The 20,899-nt window shown below is 37.6% G+C and overlaps 1 long non-coding RNA gene and 1 pseudogene across 1 annotated transcript; one reads left to right on the forward strand and one right to left on the reverse strand.

Moving 5' to 3' along the window:
- Window positions 1–2,978: 2,978 nt before the first annotated feature.
- LOC120150750 lies at window positions 2,979–8,496 on the reverse strand. The gene is made up of 3 exons (XR_005518550.1): window positions 8,280–8,496; window positions 7,979–7,980; window positions 2,979–2,991 (listed from the first exon to the last, which is right to left on the reverse strand). It is a non-coding gene; the product is annotated as an uncharacterized LOC120150750 (long non-coding RNA).
- Window positions 8,497–18,620: 10,124 nt separating this feature from the next.
- LOC120150728 lies at window positions 18,621–20,891 on the forward strand (annotated as a pseudogene).
- Window positions 20,892–20,899: the final 8 nt, after the last annotated feature.

Raw genomic sequence — 20,899 nt, forward strand, 5'->3', positions numbered from 1 at the left:
ATCTGAAGGAGGACTCAGATTAAAAGATATCAAAACATGGAATAAAGCATGTATAATTCAACTTATCAGAAACATCCTTGCCGGAGAAGGATCTTTGTGGGTAGCTTGGATTAAAAGCTACGTTATCAAGGATAAAGACTTTATGCCCATGAAAGATATTACAAATTATAGTTGGTGTATCAGACGCTTATTGAAACTCAGGGCATATACAATCCCTATTTTAGCTACAAGTTCACAAAAGACAAATGATTTCTGGAAAGAACTTCGAGAAAAAGTAGCAAATGGCACAAATTGATATGGTTTCTACTACACATTCCAAAACATAGCATGGTTACATGGATGCCACTTCTTGACAGACTTCCAACTAAAGATAGGCTTCTTAGAATGGGAATCAACACTAACAGCTCATGTATATTATGCAATGAGGCCACAGAGACTAGGGACCACCTGTTCAGCAAATGCTTTCATGCAGTTTCCTTGTGGAATGATATCCTAAACCTCTCCGGCTTATGCAATCCTCCTTTACGATGGGTTAGCATGTTAGACTGGGCCTGTAGTACTTGGAAAGGTAAGTTCATCCTCACTACTATCTTGAAACTTGCTTGGTGCGCGTTAATCTACTCACTGTGGGAGGAAAGAAACAGAAGACTGTTCAAAAGAAACAAAAGAAGTGTGAAAGAAATGCTGAACTCTATTAAGGAGATTGTATGTATCCAATTAAGAGGAAGAAACATAAATAGATTAAATAATATTAATATTTACCTTTGTAATTGTTGGGGTGTTAACAATCAAATAATGTTGTAAGTAAGGAGTCCTTTATCCCAATGTTAGGATAATATTTTGTATCATGTATCCCATTGTTGTGATTTTTCTGCATTCGAAATTCGAATCGACAACCGGAATGGTTTGCAAAGAGGGGTTGAAACGGTTTTGTGTTTAGGAGTAAGGAGATTGAAAGATAGAAAATTGCACAACGATTTAGAGTGTTTCGACTTTCTCAACCAAAGTCTACATCCACTACCTTAGCTCCTCACCAAGGATTTTCCAACAAATTCACTAATTTGTTCTTTCTTTTGAGGACAAAGAGATAACCTTACAACTCCCTAGTTTTTCCGGGCTAAACTAGAACCTTTCCCTAGCTTTTAAACGGGATTAGTTAGAACCTTTCCCCTTTACAAAAGGATAAGAAAAGTAAACAAATAAACCTCTCAAAGGTAGGTGTTTACAAGATTGAGCTTACAAGAACAAAATATTTACAAGAGAAAGATGAAATAAGAATGAAAAACTCTTCTCTTGTGTTTGATTGCTTGGATAGTTGTTCTCTACATTCTTCAAGTGTCCTTAGCTTGTATTTATAGCTTGGAATGTGTTTGATGTTGTATATAGCCGTTGGGGATGTTTTGGAACCATTTGGGGATGATTTTTCTACTAAAAAAGGCTGCCCATAACATGTGCATCGGTGTATTATCATGGTGCATCGATACCCTTCATTAAATTCAAATAAACTAGCCGTTACTAGCCGTTGCAGCCTTCGTGCATGGATGCACAACAGGATGCATCGATGCACAGCCTTGATGCATCGATGCACTAATTGCATTCGGTGTTTGAGTGCATGGATGCACTGCATGGTGCATCGATGCACTAGTGCAGGTGCATGGATGCACTACAGGGGTGCATGGATGCACTTTGACACCCTTTAGCATTTTGGCTCAAATCCGAATTTAATGGACTTTGAATTATTTTTGAAACCTTTTAAAACTTTGAATAAATTCAATTAAGTCCAAAAATATTTTGTAAATTCAATTCAAGTCCAAAAACTATTTTGCCTTAAATTGTTATACCAAAACATAGTTCAACAAATATTAATATTTACCTTTGTAATCGTTGGGAGTGTTAACCATCAAATAATGTTGTAAGGAGTCCTTTATCCCAATGTTAGGATAATATTTTGTATCCTGTATCCTATTGTTGTGATTTTTCTGCAGAAGATTTATGCATCTTGGATAATAAAATAAATTTATAAAAAAAAAAGATTGTACCAATAAACGAGAAAGAGAAAATCGCCTCAGTGACCAAAAATGCCTTATAATATACGATTTTAACCAACTTTTTTTGGATTTGCCAAAATGACCAACAAAATCGCAATGTGAAATAAAAATCGCAACGCGATCCCCAGAATCGCAAATCAGTTTCCAGAATCGCGTTGCGATTCTTGAAAATCGCAATGCGATAGTACAAATTCGCATTGCGATTTTCCAGAATCGCAACGCGAATATGAAAATCGCAACGCGAACTTATAAATCGCAACGCGATTCTTACTATCGCAACGAGTATCCGTAAAATCGCAACGCGTATCCGTAAATCGCAATGACAATACGTAAAATCACAACGCGTATCCGTAAATCGCAACGACAATACGTAAAATCGCAACGTGTATCCGTAAATCGTAACGACAATACGTAAAATCGCAACGCGTATCCGTAAATCGCAACGACAATACGTAAAATCACAACGCGATTTTTAAAGCGCCATTAGAATCGCTACGCGTATTTTATTTTCAAATTCCAAACACGAATATTAAGAGAAAATCCCGTAATCGCAACTCATAACCTAAAACCTAAAATCACAACTCAGTCTCATCTCCATCTCTCACTCTCTACGGCGAAATCCGTCCCCATCTTCGAAGATTTACGTCCCCATCTCCGGTGAAATCCCTCATAACCATTCACGGTCAGAAATCCCTCACAATCATTCAGAAATGGAAAATCAACCTCCGAGGGTTAGTTTTTTTAATTATTTTTATTTTGAAAATTTTGCATTATTTTAGGTTTTTCATATTGAAACTGATGATAAGTTTACTGGTAATTTCAATAATAGATATACTTCTAAACTGTTTAGTCTTTAACCCTGTGCAACGAGAAACCAAAATCGCATTACAATTTTCATTTCGCTTTGCGATTCTCTCGTTACGATTTTCAAGTCAGTATTTGTCTTTGTCTTTGTTTTGACTTTTGGTTGAAGTAATGCAATCCATTCAAGTTTCAATTTGCAGAAGAATCGCAACGAGAGAAATGAAAATCGCAACGCGAAATGAAAATCGCAACGAGAGAATCGCAACGCGAAACCAAAATCGCATTGCGATTGTCATTTCGCGTTGCGATTCTCTCGTTGCGATTTTCATTTCGCGTTGCGATTCTTTCGTTGCGATTTTCATTTCCACGTTGCGATAGTCATTCTCTCGTTGCGATTTTCATTTCAACCAAAAGACAAACACAGTATTGCAAATTTTAGTTTGAAGAATAAACTACTACTCTTTATGTTTATTGTTTTTGGTATATCTTCACAGTGTAGTTTTTGGTATATCTAACTTGGTATGATTATTGTTTTTGTAGAAATTTTTTTCGGCTCAATTGACCTTAAGAAATAAAGTCAGCCTAGCCACTACAATTGCTTCGAAGCTTTCACCTGCACAAAGATAATTGTTTGAGGAAACCTGCTTCGGGCCATGGCTGAGAGTACAGCATCCGGGTGGAGATGCTAACTTGACCCATTTGTGGCTTCAAACCATGACATCAAATCTACCCGACAGTATACAACGTGGTGAGGAAGAGATATGATTTCATTTTCCACCAGCGTATACTTGTTTTGGGCGGAAGGAGTTCTGCTTAATCACTGGTCTACGATTCGGACACGATGATGTAGGTCGGTACACTCGTCATATCGCCCGCCAATCATGGTTATCCCGGGTTTTTCCTGATGAGTCAATGAAGAAGCCGAACCTACACGTCGACGACCTGAAGAAATTGTTTAATAAGAAAGATGGTTTCACTCGGATGGATGACGTCGATGTTATCCGAGTATGCCTTCTAGTACTTTTGTATGTCGGCTTTTTAGGCAGAGAGGCCAAACAACCTATTCCTCAGGAGCTAATATTATTGGTAGAGGACCTGAATGCATATAATCTGTTTCCGTGGGGTTCGTATATATGGAAAGCTACATGGACTAAGTTGTCGTCTGCCTTTGATAACCACAAAAGTTTGCGTGTCGATGGGTCGAAATACACTTTGTCAGGCTTTGTTTGGGCCTTTAAGGTAAGAATTTCTATATAATGTTTCCAAAATTATAATTAATTATTTAACAATTACTAATGTTTGTTATTATATTGTTTGTAGATTTGGATATTCGAAGCTTTCCCCAGCATGCGTACATATGCAATAAAAACGTCAAATGATATTCCCAGGGCTATTTCCTGGAAGAGGAAAAATCTGTTGGATTGAGAAGACTTAATACCATATGCGACAATAAATAATGTAAGTTAACACAAATACTTTCATATAATATATAAACAAGTTATTAATAGTAGACGTTTAACTTTGTTTGAGTTTTTATATTGTTAGGAGGCCAACATTCCATTACAAAGACTGACACCCACGGAGGAAGAGCTTGCCACTGATTGGTGGCAAGCTAGTCAGAGTTTTTTTGATGGCACGGATGATGAGCAGCATCCACTTCCTCCACTTCGAGAGCCATCACCTCACCCCCGACTATACACATCTAGAACGAGAGCCATCACCTATCCCGTCACATCATCGATCCTCTTCTCCACCATCACCTCATGATAGGCGACTGTCAAAGATGCCACGACTCCTATCTCCCTGTTCTCCACCTCCACCTCCACGGGATGAGTCAAGGGAGTTACGTGATGAGGTCAATGCCTTGCGTGAGGAGATCGGTACTCTACGCGATAACGATGGTGCATGGCGTGTGGAGGTGTCAACTTTACGTGGTGAGGTTGCCGCTCTGCGTGAGATGATAGTATCGTTGCAGAATGAGGTTCATACTCTACGCAACGAGGTAAGTTTAAGATTTTCCATATTTAACTTGATGATAAATTTACTCGTAATTTCACTTAGATTAGCCATTTCACTTAGATTGCTTAGTAAATTTATTCGGTTGCTGCCAATACTGCTAAACTGTTTATTCTTTAACACTATGAAGTTAGTATTTGTCTTTTGTTTTGTCTTTTGGTTGAAGTAAATTTATTCGGTTGCTGCCAATTCTGCTAAACTGTGTATTCTTTAACACTGTGAAATAGTATTTGTCTCTGTTTTGTCTTTTGGTTAAAAGTAAATTTGTTCGGTTGCTGCCAATTATGCTAAACTAATACCCTGAAGTTAGTATTTGTCTTTGTTTTGTCTATTGGTCGAAGTAATGCAATCCATTCAAGTTTCAATTTGCAGAAGAAGAAATAGTTTACTTTCGCAACACGAAACTTAAAATCGCAACGCGAAATGAAAATCGCAACGAGAGAATCGCAACGAGAAATCGCAACGCGAAACCAAAATCGCAACGCGAAACCAAAATCGCATTGCGATTTTCATTTCGCATTGCGATTCTCTCATTGCGATTTTCATTTCGCATTGCGATTCTGTCGTTGCGATTTTCATTTCGCGTTGCGATTTCTCGTTGCGATTTTCATTTCGCGTTGCGATTTTAAGTTTCGTGTTGCGAAAGTAAACTATTTCTTTTTCTGCAAATTGAAACTTGAATGGATTGCATTACTTCAACCAATAGACAAAGACAAATACTAACTTGACAGTGTTGCAAGTTTGAAACATATTTGTCTTTGTTATCTGATGCATTTTGTGAACTATGATAGAATAATGACTTGGGTAAATACAATGCAAGTTTGAAACATATTTGTCTTTGTTTTCACTGTTTAAATATCATGTCTATTTATTTACTGATTTTTGTAATTAATTATTTAGCGGCCCGATAGAGTGGATGCTTTACGTCGGGTTATGCTTGCACGACGGAGTTCACGCATCAGACGGCGTGAACGTGCTATTAAGTCTCCGTACACCCCAATAGTGTGAAGACACCGCAAGAAGAAGTCCGACTCGCCTGTCATCCCTCAAGAGTCCACTCCTATCGTTGAAGAGGCCCCCCTATCATTCCTTGAGAGTCCCTCCCACCGTTCAAGAGGCCACTGTCATCATTGAAGAGGTCCCTCCCACCATTCAAGAGCCCGATTCACATGGCGTCATATGTAGGCTTCTTGAGAAACCCTCTGACGTGCCGAACATGATGGATGAGAGTTGGCTCTCGTATAAGTTACCGGCCAGTACCATTCCGGTATCTGAAGTGGAGAGGAGACAACTACCAGACACAATTCTGGATAACACCCTTTGGGCTAAGACCGCAGTTGATTTTTATCTACATGAGCAGAGCCAGGGGTGTTTCACTAACATATGCAAGCTCACCGATGATATATATTTGTTGCTTGATCGGTCTTGGTGGGGCGTATTATTAGGGGTCGAAGACAATGGCTATTTCGATGGGGGGTAAGTCTTATATTTTTCTTATATTTCAATTTGATTAATTTTTTTTTTAAATTTATGTAAGTCACTAATATATGTCTTTTTTTGTAAAACAACATATCGATGCGTGAGTGACACGTCTTATAATAATAAGAAAACTTAAGAAAAATAAAAATATACGATATACAATTATGCCGACGTCTTTTAAAGCCGTTCACTTGAAGAATCAACGAGATGAATCATTTGCTTTGGGCAATGGACAAGCTAAACTTTATCCTGCATGGTGGGAGGTCGATAAGGTTAGTATTTATTTTAGATTGAGTTTAAAGGTATTCATAAATAAGTGCGCAAATGAATGAATTATTACTTATGATTGCAGGTGTTTATCCCTGTTTTGGAACGTAAACATTGGATTCTCGTCGAGCTTCAGCTCCCATCCCTTAAGACAATAGTATATGACAGCATGATAAATTACATATCATTGGCTGATTTAAGGGATATTATTAAGGGATGGAGCTCTCATTTGGCTAAATTCTTGGATGCGATCAATTATTGGACTCGTTCTGGAAACAAGAAGCCAAAGAAGCTCAATATTACAGTTACCAGAGACGAGACCGCGCCACAACAAACAGAAGGAGCCAGAGGAGATTGTGGTCCTCTCGTATGCTTGGCGTTGGAGCGTTTGACGACGGGAAGCATACAGTATCTACCTCCCACCGATAGAGATAGAGCTGCAGTAGGCTTGTGGTTTCGGCATTATATGGCTAAATCGATATATACGAGACGCTGCCTACCTGCATCCGCATTATAAAAATGTCCATAAACAATTGGTAAGTTTATAGGCTTTTGGTTTGAAATGTTTGGTTAAGTTCCTAGAATTCAATAATTTGCTATTTGTAGGTTTTAGATGTGTAGAAAGTGTTGTTTGAGCAAATGTTTGGTTTCTGCAGGTTAATCTCAGAAGTGAACTGCGTGAAAATGATGTATGGCTGCAATAGTTGATTCAATAGTAGATGAGGAAATAATTCTTATTGCTTATTTTTTGATTGTTTGATTGATTTGTAAAAGATGATTTGTAAAAGTTGATTCAATAGTAGATGGGGAAATAAGAATTATTGCTTATTTTTTGATTGTTTAATTGATTTGTAAAAGATGATTTGTAAAAGTTGATTTGTTTAATTGATGCGAACATAATTCTTATTTGTACTTGTTTAATTGATTGAAATGTAATGGTTGATTTTGTTGATTTCAATTTGCATTATGTTGAAGGCAAAAATGACTATCGCAATGCGAAATGAAAATCGCAACGAGAGAATCGCAATGCGAAATGAGAATCGCAATGCGAAATGAAAATCGCAACGAGAGAATCGCAATGCGAAATGAAAATCGCAACGAGAGAATCGCAATGTGAAATGAAAATCGCAATGCGAATTAGTTTCGCATTGCGATTCTCTCGTTGCGATTTTCATTTCGCATTGCGATTCTCTCGTTGCGATTTTCATTTCGCATTGCGATTTTCATTTCCGCGTTGCAATTTTCATTTCGCATTGCGATTCTCTTGTTGCGGTTGTATTTTCCGCGTTGCGATAGTCATTAAGATGATTGCGAACGTCATTTCCGTGTTGCGATAGTCAAATGTATGCCTAATAAGTGATAACAACTGAATAACAAGTAAGAGTTGGTTAAGTCAAAATGGTTGGCCTGAGTCATTAATTCAACTGAAAATGTTAAAAGTTCACACATAAAATCCACATAATACAACGTTTGCATTTAAAAATCACCTAAGTTAACAGTCCACAAACACAGCCAAGTTACACAGGTGAGAGTCACTTGTTCACACTAGTAGGTTCATACTCAAAACGGATGATGATTCAAACTACACTGCATCATCATAAACATTCCGGGATGGATAATCCTACATTTTTAACTTAAAACCGTTTCAGTCGTTCGGTAAAAAACACCAAATGACTATACAAAACATGGGGCTCGGCTCATACGTCGCTCTCAACAGAAGAACATTGAGCTGCAGACTTTCTCATTCAACCTAGGCAGCTGAGGGACAACAACAGCTCCTGGTGTCGTAACCCCACCATGGCTTGACGATGTCTCAGATGCATCTTCAAACTTCATGAACGTCCCAACCTGTGAGGCTGCCAAATGTGCATAGCAGATTGGAGCAAATGTGCGTAGCAGATGGGAAATGACTATCGCAATGCGAAATGAAAATCGCAACGAGAGAATCGCAATACGAACTGAAAATCGCAATGAGAGAATCGCAATGCGAAATGAAAATCGCAATGCGGAAATGAAAATCGAATGCGAAATGAAGCATCGGAAGCATCGGATTTTGATGAGCTTTGGATTTTGATGAGCATGAGAAGCATTTCGGACTTATGATTTGGGTGGTACTCAGAAGCATTTTATAAGTTGTAGCCCTCAATTATCGGGATTTTTAGTTGCCATTTGTTCCATTTTTCGTATACCACCCAGATCATACGCCCGAAACGTTTCTGACGCTTTAAAGTTGACCAAAAAATACGATGGTCGAGATTTCCCTCGCGTTTAAAGTTGAAAAAAAACAATGGAAATTAGGAATAATCAATGATAACATGCATATTGGCTTGGGCTAATATTTATAGTGGAGCCGAAATTTATATTGAAATTCAAACTCAAATTGAAATTTAAATTCAAACTCCAATTACATATGAAATGAATTTGAAATGCAGCGTTAAATTGAACATGGAAATTGCATAATTGATTTATACTGTTCAAGTAACATGTTTTATGAACCATCAAGCTAAAAGACAATATTGATTGAGTTCAAAGCTGAGTTGTGAGTTGATGGGGTTGTCACACTTGTCACATGGTTAGAATAAAGTACTCACATTGAGTTCATTTCCGCGTTGCGATTTTCATATTCGCACTACGATTTTCATGTTGCGATTTTCATTTCGCATTACGATTCTCTCGTTGCGATAGTCATTAAGATGATTGCGAACGTCATTTCCATGTTGCGATAGTCAAATGCATGCCTAATAAGTGATAACAACTGAATAAAAAGAGTTGGTTAAGTCAAAATGGTTGGCCTGAGTCATTAATTCAACTGAAAATGTTAAAAGTTCACACATAAAATCCACATAATACAACGTTTGCATTTAAAAATCACCTAAGTTAACAGTCCCAAAAGGTGAAGCCAGTTGTGATTGGGATTTTAAAGATGATTGCCTTTTGCTTGACACCATATGAGCTTTGGATTTTGATGATGATCCATATTTTGGTAGAGGAAAAGATGATTGTGATGGCACTGGTGATCCACATGTCAACCTTGTATGACCACTTTCCTTGCACCGACTACATGTCGATCTCTTCTTCTCTTCACCCTTAGACGGTATACGATCGTGACTTTTTGGTCGGCCAGGTAGCCTTCTGTCCATGGCTGGTGGCAAAACTGTTTGTAAGTCATCTGGTATGTCCCACTCAGAAGGATGTGGAATAGGGTAGACAATCTCGGCATAAGTCTGTCGATAAACTTCTGTAGTGTAGCAATCCATAACGTCTGCGCTTGAATCATCTTGGTTTAAATGAAGAGCAACTTTTATAACATGGCCACACGGATAACCAGATGTTTGCCATTTCATACAACTACACGTCTTTGCATTTAGATCGACCAGCCCATTTAAGTTATTATCCAGTACTTGAAACAAAGTGTTTGAACATGGTTAAACTCTCCATGGCGTTGACTTCACAACACGTTTCGTTATCTTTTTTTCAGTCCATGGTGTAACACGATGTTCTAATGTTCCTGTAAATTTAAATAAACAATACTTAGTAAAATATATGATAAGTTATGATTTAAATAAATAATTACCTGCATGGTTTCTTTTCTTGTAGTACCACTGTTGAATAGAGGCTCGAAAAAACTCCATTAACATAGTAATAGGTAATTTCCGGGAATGACGACTTAGAGCATTGATTGATTCTGCACTATTAGACGTCATTAAACCATATCTTGCTCCAAGTTGATGTACTCTTGACCATCTTTCAAACCCGACATCTTCTAGTCTTTGAGCACACTGAGGCAAAACACGTCTTAAACAGTTTATATGCTTATTAAAATCCACTTCCCGATAAGCTTTTACAGCCTTCTAGTATGTCCATTTGTGCTTTTTTATACCAGCAGACCTTGATTTTAGATTTCTATACAAATGAACACCACAAAGTCCATGAAAAGCATCTGGGAAACACCTTCTAACAGCGTTGTCAATTGAGTTTGCCCTATCGGATATGATTGTCAGATTGCTAATAGGACCTATGCAATCCCTAAGATGCCCCATAAACCATGTCCATGAATCAGAGGTTTCAGATTTGCCAACCCCGTAAGCTATTGGCAATATCCCATTGTTAGCATCCATGGCTACTGCTAATAAGTTTACTCCAAGGTATCGACCTTTCAAATGTGCTCCGTCAACTATAATAACTGGGCGCATGCAAGTAATAAATGAACGAATCTAAAAAATAATATACACAAGAAATATAATCATTTAAATGTGAAATGCATGTAACTAACAAAAATGAGTCAACAAAATTATATTGATTTACTAACCGTAGCACCAATGGCGATAAACAGCAACTCAAAGCGTCCATCTCTATCTGTTTTGATATGAGTTACTGACCCAGGATTTTTCAGCTTTAAATTGTGACAATAAGCCGGCAGTTGGGCAAACGATGCTTCTGGCGACCCCCTCAACAATTCCAAGGCATAACATTTGGCTCTCCAAGCTTGAGAATATGATATACTAATCTTGAACCGAGCATTCATGTCAGTCATAATTTCATGTCCCCGATATACCCTGCCATTCAAAAACATTAACTCAGCCAGAAAACCACCCAACACCTTTTTGTTTGCCTGTCTATGGTGAGGAAAAACTTGGATTCTTGAACATGTATGTTTATCAATAAAAGTCCTAACTTGAAACATTTCGCAATCTTTTATCCTCTTCGCAATCATACGCCACGTACAGTTTTTGTCAATCATACACCTTGTTTCGAAACGATCTTTGCTTGATTTGTTAACTTTTAGTTGATAGCAATCTTCCACACATTTCGTATACAAAGCTATCTTCAAGTCTTCCTTTGTATCAAAACAATCATCTTTCTTGATACGAATAACTTTTGTGTAACAATCAACTGCTTTCTTTACCAACTATTCTTCCGATATCTGAAGTAATTATGGCATATTCCAGTTATACTCCCGTGGCATTTTCTTTTCTTCGGGGACTTTTTCTTCTTCTTTTTCTTCTTCAGGATTATATGAATTACAGAATGGATGTTCATTCACAGTCGTAACTTCCTCCTCATTATCATCAACAATATCTTCCTCGGCAACGACTGTTTCATCATCAAAATTCGGGTATTGACCAATATCAAAATCATTACATGCATGGTCTGTTTCTTCTTCTGAAACATCATCAAAATCCGAGTATTGACCAATATCAAAGTCCGGGTATTGACCAAGATGAAATTTCGAATACTGACTAGTACTCACAATTTTTTCTGTTGGCTCATCATCGTCTAACTGGTCAATACGAAAACCGAAATTTGGTGCTGAAAGTTGATTGGGATTTGGATTAGAGAAAGGTTGTGGGTTTTGAGAAAAACTTAGTTGATTACTACCCGCTACTGACGCAACAATACTACTTCTAGGTTCAACAACATACAATGTAACATCATCACTTGAAACACTAATGTAAGCAATGAATCGTTCAACATCTTCATTGTCGGTTAACAAATAAACTTTACCATTTCTCTGATAAAATAGCCTAAATCCACTTAGGGGCTCTAAATTCAATTTCTTTGAAACACGTAACATTAGAGTTTCATAAGTTAACTTTTTAATGACAATTTTAGTTGAAGAATCATGGGTAAAGGCATATATTGTAAAACACCATGAACATTCTCCCATGACCCTCCAAAACACAAATCTATCCAAACATGATCAACATTAGATGATTTCATGGTTGTAAATTAATTTACTAAACAGACGAAACTAAAACATGTTGCCGGATTGGGAAGGATGTCGTTGGATATAGGAACGGATGTCGCCGGAGAGAGTGATAGATGGAGATGGAATGAGTTGCGATTTAGGGATTTAGTTTATGATTTGCTGCTGTTGCGTAGTTATATACCCAAAATTTTAGTGTTGCGATTTATAGATTCTCGTTGCGATTTACGGATTATCGTTGCGATTTACAGATTATCGTTGCGATTTACAGATTCTCGTTGCGATTTACGGATTATCGTTGCGATTTACAGATTATCGCAACGAGAGAATCGCAATGCGAAATGAAAATCGCAACATGAAAATCGCAACGCGAACATGAAAATCGCAACGCGGAAATGAAAATCGGAATGCGGAAATGAAAATCGCAATGCGGAAATGAAAATCGCAATGCGAAATGAAAATCGCAACGAGAGAATCGCAATGTGAAAATCATCGCATAATCGCAATGAGAATCGCAACGAGAGAATCGCAATGCGAAAATCATCGCATCATCGCATGATTTTCATTTCGCATTGCGATTTTCATTTCCGCATTGCGATTTTTATTTCGCATTGCGATTCTCTCGTTGCGATTTTCATTTCGCATTGCGATTATCTCGTTGCGATTTTCATTTCGCATTGCGATAGTCATTTTTGCCTTCAACATAATGCAGATTGAAATCAACAAAATCAACCATTACATTTCAATCAATTAAACAAGCACAAATAAGAATTATGTTCGCATCAATTAAACAAATCAACTTTTACAAATCATCTTTTACAAATCAATTAAACAATAAAAAATAAGCAATAATTCTTATTTCCTCATCTACTATTGAATCAACTTTTACAAATCATCTTTTACAAATCAATTAAACAATCAAAAAATAAGCAATAAGAATTATTTCCTCATCTACTATTGAATCAACTATTGCAGCCATACATCATTTTCACGCAGTTCACTTCTGAGATTAACCTGCAGAAACCAAACATTTGCGCAAACAACACTTTCTACACATCTAAAACCTACAAACAACAAATTATTGAATTCTAGGTACTTAACCAAACATTTTCAAACCAAAAGCCTATAAACTTACCAATTGTTTATGAACATTTTTATAACGCGGATGCAGGTAGGCAGCGTCTCGTATATATCGATCTAGCCATATAATGCCGAAACCACAAGCCTACTGCAGCTATATCTCGATCGGGGGGAGGTAGATACTTTATACTTCCTGTCGTCAAACGCTCCAACGCCAAGGATACGAGAGGACCACAATCTCCTCTTGCTCCTTTCGTTTGTTGTGGCGCGGTCTCGTCTCTGGTAACTGTAATATTGAGCTTCTTTGGCTTCTTGTTTCCAGAACGAGTCTAATAATCTATCGCATCCAAGAATTTAGCCAAATGAGAGCTCCATCCCTTAATAATATCTCTTAAATCAGCCAATGATATGTAATTTATCATGCTGTCATATACTATTGTCTTAAGGGATGGGAGCTGAAGCTCGACGAGAAGCCAATGTTTACGTTCCAAAACAGGGATAAACACCAGCAATCATAAATAATAATTCATTCATTTGCGCACTTATTTATGAATACCTTTAAACTCAACCCTAAAATAAATACTAACCTTATCGACCTCCCACCATGCAGGATAAAGTTTAGCTTGTCCATTTCCCAACGCAAATGATTCATCCCGTTGATTCTTCAAGTGAACGGCGTTAAAAGACGTCGGCATAATTGTATATCGTGTATTTTTTGTATTTGTCTTAAGTTTCCTAATTATTAGAAGACGTGTCATCCACGCATCGATATGCTGTTTTAAAAAAAGACATATATTAGTGACTTACATAAATTTAAAAAAAAATTAATCAAATTGAAATATAAGAAAAATATAAGACTTACCCCCCCATCGAAATAGCCATTGTCTTCGACCCCTAATAATACGCCCCACCAAGACCGATCAAGCAACAAATAGATATCATCGGTGAGCTTGCATATATCAGTGAAACACCCCTGGCTCCGCTCATGTAGATAAAAATCAACTGCGGTCTTAGCCCAACGGGTTTTATCCAGAATTGTGTCCGGTAGTTCTCTCCTCTCCTCTTCAGATACCGGAATGGTACTGGCCGGTAACTTATACGAGATCCAACTCGAATCCATCATGTCCGGCACGTCAGAGGGTTTCTCAAGAATCTTACATATGACGCCATGTGAATCGGGGTCTTGAATGGTGGGAGGGACCTCTTCAATGATGACAGTGTCCTTTTGAACGGTGGGAGGGGACTCTCGAGGAATGATAGGGGCCTCTTCAACGATAGGAGTGGACTCTTGAGGGATGACAGGCGAGTCGAGCTTCTTCTTGCGGTGTCTTCGCACTATTGGGGTGTACGAAGACTTAATAGCACGTGCACGCCGTCTGATGCGTGAACTCCGTCGTGCAAGCATAACCCGACGTAAAGCATCCACCTTATCGGGCCGCTAAATAATTAAATACAATAATCAGTAAATAAACAGACATGATATTTAAACAGTGAAAACAAAGACAAATATGTTTCAAACTTGCATTGTATTCACCCAAGTCATTATTCTATCATAGTTCACAAAATGCATCAGATAACAAAGACAAATATGTTTCAAACTTGCAACACTGTCAAGTTAGTATTTGTCTTTGTCTTTTGGTTGAAGTAATGCAATCCATTCAAGTTTCAATTTGCAGAAGAAGAAATAATTTACTTTCGCAACACGAAACTTAAAATCGCAACGTGAAAAATGACTATCGCAACGCGAAATGAAAATCGCAACGAGAAATGAAAATCGCAACGCGAAATGAAAATCGCAACGACAAAATCGCAACGCGAAACCAAAATCGCAACGCGATTATAGTTTCACGTTGCGATTTTGGTTTCGCGTTGCGATTTTCATTTCGCGTTGCGATTTTCATTTCTCGTTGCGATTCTCTCGTTACGATTTTCATTTCGCGTTGCGAGAGTCATTTTTCAGGTTGCGATTTTAAGTTTCGTGTTGCGAAAGTAAACTATTTCTTTTTCTTCTGCAAATTGAAACTTGAATGGATTGCATTACTTCAACCAAAAGACAAAACAAAGATAAATACTAACTTCAGAGTATTAAAGAATACACAGTTTAGCAGAATTGGCAGCAACCGAACAAATTTACTTTCAACCAAAAGACAAAACAAAGACAAATACTATTTCACAGTGTTAAAGAATACACAGTTTAGTAGAATTGGCAGCAACCGAACAAATTTACTTTCAACCAAAAGACAAAACAAAAGAAAAATACTAACTTCATAGTGTTAAAGAATAAACAGTTTAGCAGTATTGGCAGCAACCGAATAAATTTACTAAGCAATCTAAGTGAAATGGCTAATCTAAGTGAAATTACGAGTAAATTTATCATCAAGTTAAATATGGAAAATCTTAAACTTACCTCGTTGCGTAGAGTATGAACCTCATTCTGCAACGATACTATCATCTCACGTAGAGCGGCAACCTCACCACGTAAAGTTGACACCTCCACACGCCATGCACCATCGTTATCGCGTAGAGTACCGATCTCCTCACGTAAGGCATTGACCTCATCACGTAACTCCCTTGACTATCCCGTGGAGGTGGAGAAAGGGAGATAGGAGTCGTGGCATCTTTGTCGGTCGCCTATCATGAGGTGATGGTGGAGAAGAGGCTCGATGATGGATAGGTGATGTCGATCTCTCGACGTGCCATCAAAAAAACGCTGACTAGCTTGCCACCAATCAGTGGTAAGCTCATCCTCCGTGGGTGTTAGTCTTTGTAATGGAGTGTTGGCCTCCTAACAATATAAAAACCTAAACAAAATTAAACGTCTACTATTAATAACTTGTTTATATATGAAAGTATTTGTGTTAACTTACATTATTTATTGTCGCATATGGTATTAAGTCTTCCCAATCAAACAGACGTTTCCTCTTCCAGGAAATAGCCCTAGGAATATCATCTGAAGTTTTTAATGCATATGTCCGCATGCTGGGGAAAGCCTCGAATATCCAAATCTACAAACAATATAATAACAAACATTAGTAATTGTTAAATAATTAATTATAATTTTGGAAACATTATATACAAAATTCTTACCTTAAAGGCCCAAACAAAGCCTGACAAAGTGTATTTCGACCCGTCGCCACGCAAACTTTTGCGGTCATCAAAGGCAGATGACAACTTAGTCCAGGTAGCTTTCCATATATACGAACCCCACGGAAACAGATTCCATGCATTCAGTCCTCTACCAATATATTAGCTCCTGAGGAATAGGTTGTCTGGCCTCTCTGCCTAAAAAGCCGGCATACAAAAGTACTAGAAGGCATACTCGGACAACATCGACGTCATCCATCCGAGTGAAACCATCTTTCTTATTAAACAATTTCTTCAGGTCGTCGACGTGTAGGTTCGGCTTCTTCATTGACTCATTAGGAAAAACCCGGGATAACCATGATGGGCGGGCGATATGACGAGTGTACCGGCTTACATCATCGTGTCCGAATCGTAGACCAGTGATTAAGCATAACTCCTTCCGCCCAAAACAAGTATATGCCGGTGAAAAATGAAACCATATCTCTTCCTCACCACGTTGTATACTGTCGGGTAGATTTGATGTCATGGTTTGAAGCCACAAATGGGTCAAGTTAGCATCTCCACCCGGATGCTGTACTCTCAGCCATGGCCCGAAGCAGGTTTCCTCAAACAATTGTCTTTGTGCAGGTGAAAGCTTCGAAGCAATTGTAGTGGCTAGGCTGACTTTATTTCTTAAGGTCAATTGAGCCGAAAAAAATTTCTACAAAAACAATAAACATACCAAGTTAGATATACCAAAAACTACACTGTAAAGATATACCAAAAACAATAAACATAAAGAGTAGTAGTTTATTCTTGAAACTAAAATTTGCAACACTGTTTTGTCTTTTGGTTGAAATGAAAATCGCAACGAGAGAATGACTATCGCAACGCGGAAATGAAAATCGCAACGAGAGAATGACTATCGCAACGCGGAAATGAAAATCGCAATGAGAGAATCGCAACGCGAAATGAAAATCGCAACGCGAAATGAAAATCACAATGCGATTTTGGTTTCGCGTTGCGATTCTCTCGTTGCGATTTTCATTTCTCTCGTTGCGATAGTCATTTTCGCGTTGAGATTCTCTCGTTGCGATTTTCATTTCTCTCGTTGCGATTCTTCTGCAAATTTAAACTTTAATGGATTGCATTACTTCAACCAAAAGACAAAACAAAGACAAATAATAACTTCACAGGGTTAAGGACTAAACAGTTTAGCAGTATTGACAGCAATCGAATGAATTTAATAAGAAATCTAAGTGAAATGATTAATCTATTATTGAAATTACCAGTAAACTAATCAAAAGTTTCAATATGAAAAACCTAAAATAATGCAAAAATTTCAAAATAAAAATAATTAAAAAAACTAACATTCGGAGGTTGATTTTCCATTTCTGAATGATTGTGAGGGATTTCTGACCGTGAATGGTTGTGTGGGATTTCGCCGGAGATGGGGACGGATTTCGCAGTAGAGAGTGAGAGATGGAGATGGGACTGAGTTGTGATTTTAGGTTTTAGGTTATGAGTTGCGATTACGGGATATACTGTGGACGGTTCAGTGTTCCGATAATTAATATTCGTGTTTGGAATTTGAAAATAAAATACGCGTAGCGATTCTAATGGCGCTTTAAAAATCGCGTTGCGATTTACGGATACGCGTTACGATTTTTCGTATTGTCGTTGCGATTAACGTATTCTCGTTGCGATAATCAGAATCGCGTTGCGATTTACGTATTCTCGTTGCGATTTACGGATACGCGTTGCGATTTTACGTATTGTCGTTGCGATTTACGGATACGCGTTGCGATTTTTACGAGTACTCGTTGCGATAGTCAGAATCGCGTTGCGATTTATATGTTCGCGTTGCGATTTTCATATTCGCTTTGCGATTTTTGGAAAATCGCAATGCGATAGTACAAATTCGCATTGCGATTTTCCAGATTCGCGTTGCGATTCTTGAAACTGATTTGCGATTCTGGGGATCGCGTTGCGATTTTTATTTCGCATTGCGATTTTGTTGGTCATTTTGGCAAATCCAAAAAAAGTTGGTTAAAATCATATATTATAAGGCATTTTTGGTCTGAGGCGATTATCTCAAGGAGAAAAGCTTTAAAACAAAAAAAAAGGAAAATCAAGGTAGAAGGCTCATCCAATTTTCCTTCCAAATTTTCTTGGTCATACAAACAAGGCTACGAGCAACTCGCTCACGCACACTCTCTCTCTCTCTCTCTCCTGCTAGATATTAGGTTATTGTTATTATTTTTTAATTTTTATTTCAGATCTGCCGGTTCTTTAGTGTTAACATACGATGCCGTCTCGCCGTAGAACCCTCTTGAAGGTCGTCATCCTCGGCGATAGCGGGTTAGTTTCGTTTTCTTAAACATCTCCATATATTCATACTTATGAATTCCTTTCTAACGATTATAGTCACTGATCTTCCGGTTCGAATTGCTAGTCTCGTTTCTCGTTGAAGCTCTAGTTACTTTCACCGTCTATTTTGACATTCTTTCTGTATGATTATGATTGATTGTGATTTGCAGGGTAGGGAAGACGTCTTTGATGAATCATTATCCTTCAGCAATCGTTATTTTTATATATAAATTTTATTGAAAATTTGAAGTCCGATTTTGTTATTAGTTAAGTTAATTACCATCACTACCGACTTAGTTTTGCTTGCCTTTACATTTTTTCTTAGATATGTAAATAAGAAGTTCAGTAACCAGTATAAGGCGACTATCGGAGCCGATTTTTTGACTAAGGAGGTGCAGTTTGAGGATAGGCTTTTCACCTTACAAGTTAGATTTCGTACTGAGCTCTATATCTGATTTAGTATAAAGTTAACATAACTCTTTTATTGTGCTCGATTACAGGCATTTTAACTGTTTATTTGAAGGTCTATGTCAGCTTTTGTATTTGTTTATTTGGATCTTAATTTTCTCATGCTGAGTACGGTGTGTTTTTGATGAAGAAGAGGCTTGAGTTTTATATCTAGTTCTTTGAACAAAGCTTAGCTTTGGTGGAATAGAACTTAAACCAGGATATCTTGATTGCATTTAAGATCTGTAACAAATGCATCTTGCTTTGCACTATGATCTCATTTAATTCAGAAATGCCGGTGGTGATCCTTTCATTATTCATCCCAAAGCTGAAGATGATGATCAAACTTTTGGTGAATTTAGGAAGTGATGATTGAATAGGGGAGTTATGTTCTTCCACTCATTGATTGGACTTAGGGTGATAACTTGGACTTATGAACCACCACTGAGTATTTATCTAGCAAATAGTAGCATTACATTCTAAAAGGATTCAAGTTTTGTTTTTGCTTTTTTTATTCTTTGGAGTGGCGAATTGCTCAAAATTCATCGACATTATTTTCTTTTCCTAGATATGGGATACTGCTGGCCAGGAAAGATTCCAAAGCCTAGGTGTCGCTTTTACCGTGGTGCTGATTGCTGCGTTATTGTATATGATGTCAACTCAATTAAATCATTTGACAACCTTAACAACTGGAGAGAAGAGTTTCTTATTCAAGTACGTATTTTGAATTTCTAAGTTCTGCCGAAAACCCTCAAACCATCTCTCCTGGATTTATTCAGCAGAAAACTGATGATTTGAGAAAACGCGTGCAGGCAAGCCCTTCAGATCCGGAGAATTTCCCATTTGTTGTTTTGGGGAACAAAGTTGACGTGGATGGTGGAAACAATAGAGTGGTACATGTTTATTTATTTATTTATAAAATTCCTCGCTCTGCCGATCCATTATGTTCTATCTCTGTATCTCCCTCTATACGAAGACAAAACTATCTGCCTTTTGTGGACTGTCTAGGTGTCTGAGAAAAAGGCTCGAACATGGGTGCCTCCAAAGGAAACATCCCATATTTCGAGACATCTGCAAAGGAGGGGGTTAATGTGGAAGAAGCTTTCCAATGCATAGCAAAGAATGCCCTGCAGAGTAGTGGGATGAGGATGAAATGTAAGTTCAAATTCATAATGAATTCTATTTCTGGTTAGTTATTACTTACATATAGAAATTCAATACTATGGTGGAACACAAACTATTCTGTTCATAATTCATTTAACTTGCATTTACCATTGCAAATTTTGAAGCCTTTCTCTCCCTTTCTGTTAACTGGGAAGGAACAGGATTTTGCATGCGATATTGATTTTTTTTTTCAAGAACCAGTAGTTGCAGACTGAAAATTGTTAACATCTTATTAGTTTTTCAACAGTATTATTTCGTTATTTTTGAATTGTCTGATCAATTAACTTTATTTCCATTTTACTGAAGATACATGCCCGACACCATCAACATTGCGACCACCAGCCAATCGAGGTCAACTGGATGCGAGTGTTGACATAAATTGTGTGATATTTTCCCTGGTTTGTGCAAGTGTTTAATCTGATTTGGCCTTCTCCGCCATTGTTTAAAATGATGC

This window comes from Hibiscus syriacus, unplaced genomic scaffold (genome assembly GCF_006381635.1).
Source record: "Hibiscus syriacus cultivar Baekdansim isolate YM2019G1 unplaced genomic scaffold, ASM638163v2 tig00111025_pilon, whole genome shotgun sequence".
Taxonomy (NCBI): domain Eukaryota; kingdom Viridiplantae; phylum Streptophyta; class Magnoliopsida; order Malvales; family Malvaceae; genus Hibiscus; species Hibiscus syriacus.